This window comes from Camelus dromedarius, chromosome 30, assembly GCF_036321535.1.
Source record: "Camelus dromedarius isolate mCamDro1 chromosome 30, mCamDro1.pat, whole genome shotgun sequence".
Classification (NCBI taxonomy): Eukaryota; Metazoa; Chordata; class Mammalia; order Artiodactyla; family Camelidae; genus Camelus; species Camelus dromedarius.
In genome coordinates, this window is record NC_087465.1 from 17,348,953 (window position 1) to 17,361,243 (window position 12,291).

The 12,291-nt window shown below is 34.5% G+C and overlaps 1 protein-coding gene across 1 annotated transcript in view; it reads left to right on the forward strand.

The window, feature by feature from the left end:
* PKIA (cAMP-dependent protein kinase inhibitor alpha) overlaps window positions 1–12,291 on the forward strand; it is a 91,080-nt gene that overhangs the window by 28,426 nt on the left and 50,363 nt on the right. The window lies entirely within an intron of this gene.

A 12,291-nucleotide genomic window follows, 5' to 3' on the forward strand; every position in this document is an offset into this window, starting at 1 on the left:
CTTCATCTATGCCATGACCTCATCTCTCATTCGCATCTCAAAATTCAAGCTATTAGAACTCCATTGCAACAATAATAAAAAAAAGTATTATAAGCATTAGTAATATAAAAGTCCAGTATTATATGTTCTGTAAATTAGTAAATGATTATACTAAAATTTGCAGTTTCACCATGGTAGTCTGCTTCTTTCCAAAATTTATTATGTTTCTATTACATGCCAAGCACTGATTGACTCTTTGATTTCATTTTTTTTCCCGATTAGTGACAATTTTTGAAAAATTTGTTTTCCAAACACAGAATGACAAATTGGTGAAAAAAATACTGTGATATATATCTATCAAATACCAAGATTTGCCCATTCTCACTTTTGTATTCCCAATCATCCCATTATGTTACCAAACCAAACTTGGGTCCATTTGCCCATGCACAGTAAAGCCAATCTACTGATACCTGGTTGTGGTGAAGGACAGTGCATCATTTACTGTCAGGTGCCATACAAGGAGTCCGGGACATCTAGCACTCAAAAAGCCTGAACTCTTCAATGGGTTTCAGCATTTTTAAAGGCAAGGTAAGAGAGGGGTGTCCCAGCGTATGTGATCAGCTTGTGCACAGTTCTCTGATGAGCTGATGGTGAGGTAACAGGGCAGTGTCACAGGGGTTAACATTATCAATCCTTAGGTGCCAGTAGGCCTGTGGGCTATGTGCTCATGGTCATCAAGTAGTTAATTTCTTCCATTTGGTGGTGATTTTAGCATCTGTAAAACAACTCAGGAAATGTGCCTCAGATACGATTATCTAGGTATGTCTGAGAGGAGCTAAAGCAGAGGATATAGGGGAGGAGTTGGTCCCAGCAAGGCCCCACAGGGTTCTGTTCAGTTACAATCATAGTTTAGATTCTGTCATTTTCATCTAAGCCCTAGTCTCTTGTCTTACTCACCTCCCATCAGTTCTCCATCTGTTAATGTGAAATAGAGTTCATACATATAGAACATCATCTGAATGATGTTCATAACTATGGCTGCTTGCTTTCTTAAGAACACTTCAAAGATGCAGAGTGTTGGGGGGAAAGCTGTCACCACCTGCTGACTTGTGCCCAAAATGTCAGAGGCTGGAGCTTCTGCCTTCAGAAATGGAGAGGCCCAGCATAGAATTGAAATGAGGAAGTGCCACAGAAGAGATTATGAGCCTTTTCATGACTTCTCAGAAAATATACATACACATATACATGTGCACAAGATGTACAGTGTGATTTCAGAGAGATTCTCAGAAACCCTGTATATCTTGAGCATAAGGGTTAAGAACTCTGTTTCCAGACATTCTAAAATTTACTCTTGATTAATGCAACCCACAGAGCTGTGTACTTGGACCAAATTACTTTTATCCTGTATAGTATTATTTCTGCCAAATTGCCTAATCCCCTTGTGGCTTGCATAACAGACAAGTGCAAGAATTTCTTTTCTATTGGTAGAGGTCCTCTTCTAGCTCATTCTTCATACAAAGACTACACAAGCGCACATAATGTCTTACTAATTCATTTCATAGGTTTAACAGATACTTGGAGTCGAATGTAGAGTTCCATGGACTACAGACTAACAATGCTCTATAAAGAATAAACTGGTTCTTTGTAAACTGGACTGTTTATGTATTTCTCACACTCTCTCCTTCCCAGTTATTCTTTTATCATTTCCTAAATACTTTTGATGTCTGTTCTAGATCATTTGTACTAAAGTGAACCAACCAAGATGTTTTTGTTTTTTCCATATGTGGACAAAAGTGTTAGGTTGGAGGCCTAGAAGCTGGCATGGTGGTAGCAGTAATAATCAAAATGAGAGAACCCCTAAGTGGATCTGATTTCCCTGCTTCAATTACCTGGGAGATTGTTTTCCAGTGCTAAAAGCAGGATGTTCTGAATTTTGCTTTAGTGAAAGGAGTTAGTGTTTCCTTAAATTACAATTTTATTTCTTCAAAAATCTCTGTGTAATTTCATTGACCATTGAGTAAACCCAAAGTAAACTCCTGAGCCTGGCACTCCAGATACTTCAGCTGTTCCAGCCCATCACTGCAGCTCCATCACCTCCCTGTCTACACACAGGCCTGTGCTGCCATCAAACTGCACAAACCTCTCTTCCCTCAAATGCTGCGGAGTTTTCTAATCTCTGTGTCCCTTTTCATTCTTTTGATTATGCCAGGAATTTGATTTTCTCAGATGCAGTGCATATTAAGTCTAATTTACATGTAATATGCTAGTACAATTAATGAACTAGACAAAAAATTATTATTAAGCGACACCTAATGACGACCATGTTGTTATAAAACCAACATATATATATACACACAGTCATACATATTCATGTCTTTTAAAACTAACTTCACCCTCTACGTTCTCATAATACTTAAAATGTGCTTTGCTTTATATTTTCTAGGCCATTGCATGTGATGCTCTCTTTGCCTGGAATTCTCTCCTTCCTCTGTACTTTACCTACTTGCCACCACTTCCTCATGTAATGACCCTGTCTGGAGAAGACTTGTTTCCACCCTTCTTATGGGTTTCCCCTAGCACCCTATTCTAAGTTCTGTTAATTCACACTGCATTGTACTCCCTGTTTATTGTCTTATTATTGTGTCCCCAATGGCTGTATAGCACCTAGCATATAGAAAGCACTTGAATGAATGAAAGTTGATGACATTGAAATATATGTGTAACTGGTTTTGAGGACTTAAATGATATTTATTATTGAAAGTCATAAAAATACTTACAGTCTGACTCAGTAATCCAGGAGTCAAAAATTCAAATGCTTTCAGGGTCAGGCAAGTAGTCTAAATGTGCAGTGTTGGCCTGAGGGAAAGTAATGGGAAATATAGGTACTTACATATTAACCTAAACACACTCAGATTTACACTTTTATAAATACTACCATACAAGCCAAACTAACCATAGCCCCTTGACTCATTCTAAAGAAACAAATTCACTGAGGGGAAAAAATATTCATAGTAATATTACTTGTGAATCTGCCTGTAATAAGGAAAAAAGAACACAAATTAAATAGCTAGTAATAGAGACCTGATTAAATTAAATATTGATTCTATTCAGTAACTGTCATATGTTCTTTAATATTAAAATAATTCCCAAACTGTAATATTATGGAATATGCTTTCATTATTGGAAATAGTGAAGGAATAAAGCAAAGCTGTATGTTTGCTGTAATTGCAACCATGTAAAAATGCTCATACTTGTTAAAAAAAAAGGATTATGCAAAATGAAGATAGTTATGTTAGAGTACTCAAAATAGAAATGATTTTTTAAAGTTCAGCATTTAATAATGTCATCATTTTTCCAATCCCAGTCTCTGGAGGAAACTTTGGCAATATCTTTTGGAGTCTTAGGAGATGACACCTAGCAAATAGAACCAGGTTACTTTGGGTAAGAGCTGAAGAATATGAATTGTGGGCCGAGCTAGAAATAACATTGTCATAGCAACCTCCAAAGATTTCATAGAAAAGGCATGGATTGGATTTCTTTTTCCTTTTAAGGAGATGACTAACAAGATCCATTTGAAATAGTTCTGATACAGTGAGAGATTAGATACAATAAGTTTGATAAAGAGTTTTGTTGAGAAATTGGGGTAAACTGGCATAAACTTAAGATCAGAGGTGAGTCTCCCTAGTGTGGGCTTAGCACATTTTGTGCATTGATTAGCTTTTGGTGATGTAACACTTATGTGATTCCAATCTGTCCTTCCTGCAGATAATAATTATTTAGTTAATAATAAGATATGAAAAATAATATAACAATTATATAATGATAATAATCATTATTATAAATAAAAGAGTTCAATTCTCCTTGTGAAGAGACATTTAATATATTTTTCTGATTCTTTAAAAAGGCTCAATTATCTGTTCTTAGTGTTCTCCTGTGATACTATATATAACCCTCTGGAAACTGAGGCCTGCGGAAACACTGATCACATCAGTGGAAATCATTGTAATGTCTTCCTTGAAGAAGGCATATTCCATCAGTCTCATTGCTCATTTGTTACACTGAATTGCCATCCTAAGTGACAGATCTTCTCAGTGTCTAGATTTCTTGCCAGGATTTATGTATTAACCCCATTCTGTTTGAGTTTAGATCAAGAATGCCACTTAGATTATTTCATGAACCCAGGTTTCCTGTAGTTTGCAAATACTGACTCAGCCCACTGGTCATGTGGAAGTTCTCTTTATACAAGGAAGGTTTTCCTCAATAGCAAATGACATCCCTGGCTTTGTTCAATATAGCAACTAATGCCCTAAATTGCTAATTTTATGATAATGCTAAAACCTTGAGTGGTTTCTTGACCTCATTTGGAAAATCTGCCTCTGCCAGTAGTAACCACTTTGGTATCTTTCCCAAATAAACAGCCTAGATATGGGGCCATATGGTTAAGGAGGAAGAGATTGTCAGTAATTACACTTAAGGGGAAAATTCTAATTAGCATTTTTTTTTTCCATTTGAGGTAAACTTAGGTAAATCTGGGTTTATCATAAATAACAACATAGCCAAAGCATCATATTTCTCCTACCACATGCAAACTTTTGACTCTAGCTTCCCATGTAACATTAAAAAAACACAGTCAAACACTTATTATCTCAAAATAAGGGGCTGTGTGGCAGCATCAGGAAGCATTATGAGTTGAGCCAGAATTAGCAAGGAGTAGGGCTGAATTTGAAATCCCTGCAGTTCAGGCCTCATCATTGAAACTGGCACCAGACTGCCCTTACAAGCAGTATCTCTTCACTCTGATCTCAAACCAATCAAATATATACCATAAATATCATGGTTCTGCCCACCATGTTTTATGAGTATATTTTCTGAAGCCACTGGTGAAATGAACTTTTTTAACAGTCTACTGAGGACAGGGGTTATGTTATAAATCAAAAGGAAGTTTGACTTCTATTTCTATTTTTTAGCATTTGACCACAAAATTAAACCTCAGATACTTAAAAAAGAATTCAGTCTTCTGTCTGAATGGGATCTGTCCATTTTGATAGTAATGAATGGGAAGTGACATTCAACACTTACTGAGCTGCTGCTTCATATAGAAGACTGTACTAATGGGTTAAAAAATGTCTGAGATTACTGTCTCATTAGTCATGCAACTAATGGTCACTCATATTAAAGTTCTGAATCAGAAAAACAAAAAAGAGTGGAACAAATATTTGTTAAATTTTGCACACAAAAAGCCCTAGGGAGTACAGAAGGGAAGACATTTTCCATTGAAAAATAATGACTTTTCTGTAGTAAATTAATGTATATCTTAATTATCTATGTTTCCATGAGGAAAAAAATTAATTTAACAGAATCATTCTGTAAAACCCCTACGGCTTTGAGTCATGTGAAAATTTGTTGCTAATTTGAGGTTTTCTAAATTTAAAGTCATAATTTGAGTAATTAATAACCTTGAAATTTAGGAAAGTGACTCACATGACTAGCCAGGATCTTGTTTGCTCTATTTTGATTTACAACTCTGCCCTAATCACTCTTAAAAATCAGCCAGACAGTAAAAAATTCTCTACCTTCAAATCTCTTGATGAAATTTTCCAGATTAATCTGAATGGATTTAAAATGTGATGAAAGAATGGGGGTCATCTAAATTTAGTTTCTCTGGACAGCCACATGCAAAAGAATGAAAGTACACCATGCTTATACCATACACAGATATTAACTCAAAATGAATTAAGGACTCAAATGTAAGACCTGAAAACATAAAACTCTTAGAAGAAAACATAGGCAGTATTTGCTTTGACAGTTTTAGCACTGTCTTTCTGGATATGTCTCCTCAGGCAAGGGGACAAAAGCGAAACTAAACAAATAGGACTATTATCAAACTAAAAAGTTTATGTACAGCAAAGGAAACCATCAACAAAATGAAAAACTACCAAATGTGAGAAGATATTTGCAAATCACATATCTAATAAGGGATTAATATCCAAAACATATAAATAATTCATACAACTCAACAACTACAAAGCAAACAATTCAATTAAAAAATAAGCAGAAAAGCTGAATAGATATTTTTCCAAAGAAGGCATACAGGTGCCACAAGCACACGAAAAGATGTTCAGCGTCACTAATTATCAGGGAAATGTAAATCAAAACCACAGCAAGATATCACTTCACACTCATTAGAATGGCTATTATCAAAAAGACAAGAAATAACAAGTATTGGGAGTGGAAGTGGAGAAAAGGGAACCCTTGTGCACTTTTGGTGGGAATGTAAATCAATGCCCCGATTATGTAAAATGCTATGGAGATTCCTCAAAAAATTAATAATAAAACTATCATATGATCCAGCTATTCTATGTAGGAGTATTTATCTAAAGAGTATGGAAACGGTAATCTGAAAAGATATATGCACCTCTGTGTTCATCACAGCATTATTTACAATAGACCAGATATGGAAACAGCCTAAGTGCCCATAGATGGATGAATGGATAAAGAAGATATGGTATATGTGTGTATATACGTATATATACACACACAATGGAATATTACTCAGACGCAAAGAGATGAAATCTTGGCATTTGCGACAACACGGATGGATCTTTTGGGTTTTATGCTAAGTGAAATAAGTCAAATGGAAAAAGACCAATACCATATGATTTCACTTGTGTGGCATATAAAAGCAAAACAAAACAAAATGAATGAACAAACCAAACTGAAACAAACAAGGAGATACATAGAACAGAGTAGTGGTACATAGTGGGTAGGGGTGGAGGGAGGGCAAAATGAGTAAAGGAGTCAACAATATGATGACAGATGAAAATTAAACTTTTGGTGGTAAGCACACTGTAGTGTATATAGATGTCAAAATATAATACTGCACATATGAAACTGATGTGTTATAAACCAATCAAATATAAATAAATTTTTTAAAAATTTTAACTAAATAAATTCAATTTCTTTAACTTGTGAAACAGCAATATACTTTGTCTAATTTACTTAGCTTCAGAATTTTCATTTGTATAATTTGAACCAGGAGAAGTACCTTTATTGGTCTATTTCTTTTCTAAAATTCTAAGACTAAATTGTTAGTACAGTTTCTTCATAAAATTATTAATAAAATGCCTTCATACTTATCTCACACAAATATTTAGATAAATAGCTGTGTAATAGTTGAAGTTTCTCAAAATGTTATAGTAACAACATATTATTTCTAAAGGTATATCTCAAGTTAAGAAGGATTAAGCTGCACAAATATAACATTTAATGCTTTCTCAAAAGATAAGAACTTATTATCAGAAACAAGTAATATATTAGTATTCTCATTATGGAGTTTTCAGATTCTCTCTTTGGCAGAAAAAATCAGGGCATATGTGAGTGATTTTTTTTTTTTCTTCTTTGCCTGTATTCCTCTTGTATTTCTTATCATGGTCTCAGTGTGTAACTGCATTTAAAGTGTGCTCTTAAGCATTTGCATAAAGATCCAGAGACCCAATCTGAGTTTGCTAAGTGATACAAATTAAAACTGGGGCTCACTGGAATCTAGTGTGTTAAAGAATTTTTTCACACTTAGCTCTTCAACTGATTTGTTTTGGATTCTGGAAAAATTCCTTTGTACCTTGGTTAAACTGACTTGTGAAAAAAAAAAGATATATACAACCACTTCATATCACACTAATAGCTATGCGTTTTCCAAGTATTTTGTGAGAAGAAAAGATCAAAGAGCAAATAAAGCTATATTTCCTTAAAAGCACTGAACCTTAATGCATATGTAAAGAGTGGGTAATTACTGGGGAGAAACAGGTCGGCCAACAAAAGCCAAGTGTATGCAACTCCCTTGTTTTGCTGAAAATCTGTCCTTGTTTCATGTTAAATTATATATTAAAATACTGCATTTTCCTATGGTGATATTATTATAATGCAGAGGTTATGTTTCTGACCAAAGACTCTGAATCTACAATACGTGATAAAAGCAAATGTATAGTTATAAAATATCATACCCAATTCATTTAAGTAGTGAAGCATAGTCTAAACTTCATAATAGACAAAATATATGCACTGTGAGGTGGTTATATGTCTCCAGCGTATTTAAAAAAGGTAAACATGTTTACGTTCAAACCATATTTCTACTGTATCTTAAATGATAACTATAAAAAGTGAACACATTAACTTTAATTACTACTTATTTACACTAATATAAGTCTGTTCCCCAACAATAAAGATGTACATATGTATATGGATGTTTGTGTGAATTAGACGACTGACATCTTTTTAAAAACTGTCCAAGAAAGTCTGAAGTAATGAGTTTTCATGTAGCATGAGGAGGTAATCAAAATCATTCTCCCATATTTCCTTAATTCTAGGGTGCCATATGTTGTATATGTCCTTAAGTTAGTAAAACTTTTTTTGGAAAGAGAAATAGCAAATGTGCACATGAGAAGCAAAATTCTGGTTTTATAAATTTTATAATGAAAAAAAAGTACCAAAATGCAGTAAATATTTTTATTTACATTAGAACTAAATTTGAATTTAAACTTAATTTCTGCAGTAATCTTTAGAAATATTTATTATGCCATCTTCCTTGAAGAAAATTTGTAATTTTTTATGATTGAGTTAGCATTTACATCCATATTTAGAATGGAAAATTTTGGCTAAAACCATCAATTTTTTGAAATCCTGTCTCAATCCAGACTGCCCATGAGGCCAGTACCTGAGTTAATCCTATAGAGAGCTTCATGGTGAGCATAGCAGGGAGACCCATTGTTGAGTAATTTACAGATGATGAATGTCATGAATTGATCCCGTTTATTCATGATTCTGAACCCTTGAAATAATCAAAATACCAAAAGAATGAGTATAAAGCTATTATGAAGAATGAATACTTCAGCTTACTCAGAGTCTCTTTAAAGCAAAGGCACATTTTGTGCATAAGTGTAAAGAAATATATTTCTGGAAAAATAATTCTAGTTACAATTAGAAGTTGGTGAACTCTGAGGTTTCACTTATTGCTGGTGAAAGAGTTTAGAGCTTTTGAAAACATTTCTCCCAGACATGGACATGATGGATTTATTTTAATCAGCAATTACAAAGGTTGACCAAGTGCTAGGTGTCAGTGAGTAGAATACTGGGCAAAAAAATCAGTTTTCCCCCTTGTACAAAACCTGGATGCATCTTGTCAAAGGAAAGAATCAAAAAGGCAAGGGAATGTTTGTTCAAAACTATTGCAATAGAAGCGAGAGATTGGACTCAACTTTGCTGAAACAAAAGGTAGGAGAGTTTTTCAATTGGGGTGAGCTAGTGGGATAGTATGGGAAGACACTGGGGGAGACTGGTCAGTGTGATTAGGCTATGTTTGCTAATCAGCACTTACTGAAGTCAGACTCTTGGCCTCCTCACACAGAGGGTGGGGGTGCCATCTTTCTTGATGATTACATTTCCAAAAAAAACTAGCTCCCAGGTCTTTGAGAAAGACATTCCTTGATTGTAAAACTGGCAAGATCACTGGAAGAAGATACACGTGTCAAAGGGGCAGAAAAAGAATTTAGAGTTGCAAGTTTTTTTTAGAGTAAATGCTGTAAATAAGGGGAGGTCAGGGGTCTATAGTCAAGAAGAAACCTGTCTAAAGCTGAGAGGAATGTTAAGGCTGTCTTTTGTCAATCCAAAACTGGAACACAGGTATAGATCTGTTTGCCAGCTCTAGAGAAAAGCATGCAAGTACATGAATCTCCCTTCTTCCTAATCTGATTTAGATATTTTACTTCTGTGTTGCCACAAGTTTGCCAATATCACAGAACTTATCAGGTCAAATTGAATTTTTTTGTCCATTTACTAATCTTGACACTAGACTCTAAGGTACATGAGGGCAAGGATCCTGTTTATACTTGTAACCACAGGATCTACTGTAATGCCCCTCACCTCAATTAATGCCTGCTAAAATAAACTGAATTCTAAAATTTTAGAGAAAGGTAACTGAGATGAGAAATGAGAATATGGGAATTACAAAAGAATTAAAAGCCTTTAGTTTGGTACAATGAAGATAGTAAGGGAATATGATCAGAAGCCATATATTCCTAGAAGGTTATGAAATTTTCTAGTAAAACCTAGAAAACTAGAAGTGGGCTACACCCAGTGAAGATAGGAAAGGGGGCTCACATTTAATGTACACTGTATGGTACACACCATGTTAGCATACCAAATTTAATCCTTTATCTCTGATGAAAGCATTGTAAACCCTATACGTAAGGAAACCGATACCTAGAGTGGCCATATATCTACAAAACAGTGAACCAAGATTTAAACCCTCACTTTTTTAAACCCAGGTCATAAATCCATTAAACTTGGCTGCCTTAAACATAAATTATAATAGTTTAAGTTTTAGAGGAAGGGAAAAGTGTTCAAATCTTTTCATGTTAGAGATGCCTACAATATTAGATGATATAGCACTAAGAAGGGATCATCCTCAAACTAGAAATAGAATCAATACAGTATCTGATGTCTCCTAAGTACTAGGGACAAGGAAGGTTGTAAAGAAAACAGGTGTTGTTTGGGGGTACCTCCCAAAGCTTTTGAAGATGGTGTCAGCACATAGACTTTGTCTCTTGGCAGCACTGTCCGCTCTGTGCTACTGGGTTAGATGGACACTGAGATCACATTAGAGGGACTCTTCTCTTATACTTAGGCTATTCTCTGTGATTCTTTAGTAATGAGATATTTTTGTTTATCTGATTGCATTATCACCAAAAAAAAAAAAAAAGATTGTTTGAAGGAACAACCTTTTTGTTTTTTCAGATACACACTGGGAATGCTATTTACTAAGTCTCTGTGCTAGAGAAGTACTGGGAGTCCCCTTCTATATCCTGATATATCAGACAGGAACTATTAAGCCTACTGGTATCAGCCCCATCTGGTTAAATAAACTGTTTAAAGGAGGATATTCCTGAACCGGGGAGGGATGTCTGGGAGAATAGCTAGCAGGATGGAGAGGATTAACAACAATTTAATTTGATCTGAAAGCCTGATAAAATTCAAATACCCATGTCAGGCTTATATGGAACTTATTTTTCAATATAATATGGCTCGACAATTTTTCTTAAGAATTTGAGGTGAGAAGAAAAAAGTTAACTTAATCTAGTCAATACAAGGAATGTCTATGTTCCTCGTATGTCTTTGAAATTTTTTGGTGAATTTCTTGACTTGTGTTCTGACTGATTTTTACCCTTTCCCAGAAAGACACATAATGTAAGGAAATAAGACCTTGTGATTTTCTAGTGCACTGTTGGTGTTCTTCGAACTCTTCTGGAAAACATAATTCTATTACTTATATTCCTGTAGAACTGTAAGTTGAAATGAAGAACCCTCTTACACAGCCTCTTAGACAAAAATATCAGGATGTTCTTAAAAAGACTATATCCAAACAGACATATGTAAAATGATTATTAGTTCATCATCATGCCCCAACAAGACTGCAAGGTTGCTTAGCAACAGAATCAGGCACGTTTAACAGGAACGGGCATAGAACAATGGTGGAAAATGATCGAAATCTTACAAAGGCAAATTCTTTGAGTTAAATCTTTGTGAAAAGACAATACATCAGGGGGAGAATGAGTTTTTAACCTAAGAATTTTTTCCTGAGATTGGTACAGCATTATTTCATAGCTAAACATCAACCATATTCCAAAGAATAGATAGAACAATGGTACTTTTAGTCTATACATAATGTAAGGCACTTACAAAACACTACTTATCAGTATTAGCTTGAAAGTGCATAATATTTCTATGCTGTCCCATTTTCTTTAAAATTGTAGAGATATATAAAGAAAATTATGTAAATAAATACTACAAATATATCTGATTAACTACAAGTGTTTTATTTTTGTCATCATATATAACTGGACAATAAAAATAAAATTGTTTTATTTTAAATTTGAACAACATATAAGTATATATGTGTGTGTGTGTGTGTGTGTGTATGTGTTTTTATGTAACTACATACACACAAACATGCATTATCTATCTGAGTCCCATTTCCAGTTTAAAAAAAAAAAAGCCTACAAAGTATTGTCTTTTTGGGAATACCAGATTCACTAATTTTTGACTAGTTTTTATGGAATAGGCTGACCTTATACTACAATACCTATAAAAGCACTGACTTGCTTCTCTTAGTAGATGTAAACAAATCTGATGTACATGGGCTGTCGTGATGTAATGTGTAAATACCCAGCAAGTCCAATCAAAGAATAAGCTCAATATCCTGGCAGGAAACCCCAACTCCAACCCTAGTCCTGTCTCTGGCTTGCACAAATCACTTAACCA